This window comes from Pinus tabuliformis, chromosome 2_1, assembly GCF_031772625.1.
Source record: "Pinus tabuliformis cultivar Carrire ecotype Pingquan chromosome 2_1, CPIR1, whole genome shotgun sequence".
Classification (NCBI taxonomy): domain Eukaryota; kingdom Viridiplantae; phylum Streptophyta; class Pinopsida; order Pinales; family Pinaceae; genus Pinus; species Pinus tabuliformis.
Window position 1 is genome coordinate 712,685,223 of NC_142299.1, and position 1,003 is coordinate 712,686,225.

A 1,003-nucleotide genomic window follows, 5' to 3' on the forward strand; every position below is an offset into this window, starting at 1 on the left:
CTCAGAGGGATAAATAGATTTCATCCCCCTAAGAGTGGTAGATGTGGAGTTAAGATGGATATAGGTTGGTTTTTATGATAATGAAGATATTAAATAGACTTAGGAAATTATATTGTAAAAACATCTTAAGGTGAATGGTTAAAGCATAGACATTGGACAAGTATTTTTGTATACTTCTGTTTTAACTAAAACAAATCCAGGGCTAAAAGGAATGGATTGATTGCACTAGTCATCCTTCTATAACTTTCCAACATATGCTAGAGTAAACAAATTGTAATTTGGGTAATTTTTCTAATTGCAAACAGGAACATACTTGTGTATTCGCAGGGTGGTTACGAGGTCCCTAGAAGTGATGAATTTGAATTTTTCTTGGTTTTATATATAGTATTAGGTTTTTTCTCATGCTTTCTGTGAATGGCACGGGTGAATTTTATCCTACACCCACTAGGTTATCGATATGTAATTTCGGTAATTTTGATTTCAAAAGATATTTTAAAGAAATGTAATGATTTCATTTTGGTATTCAATAAACACAAGATTTTATAATTGAGTAAAATATTCGCCATCCTTGGTGAGAGATTTGCCAAAAAATTATATATACATATCATATTATTGATAAAATCGCCTTCCATTTTTCCTATATACCATGGAGATTCGCCCATTTATTATACTTGTAAATTTGGGGGGGTTCTTAAAATTTTCCCTAGTCAACCATGTTTCTTTTAGGGTTTATAATATTCATCTTAGGGTTTATATACCTTGGGTTTACAATTTTTATCCCTTGGGTTTATTATTCCATTGGGTGTTTTCTTTTGTAAGCATGGCAGGACTACATCTTCATCATGTTCAATATATCACCCTAATCGAGGTGGGGAATTGAACCAGTGACTTCACATCAAGGAGTGCATTAACAAAGAACCCTATCACCATCTATCCAAGGCCCCGTGGACTATTTCATTGGGTTTTTATTATCAATCCCTTGGGTTTATTAATATAAGGGTTC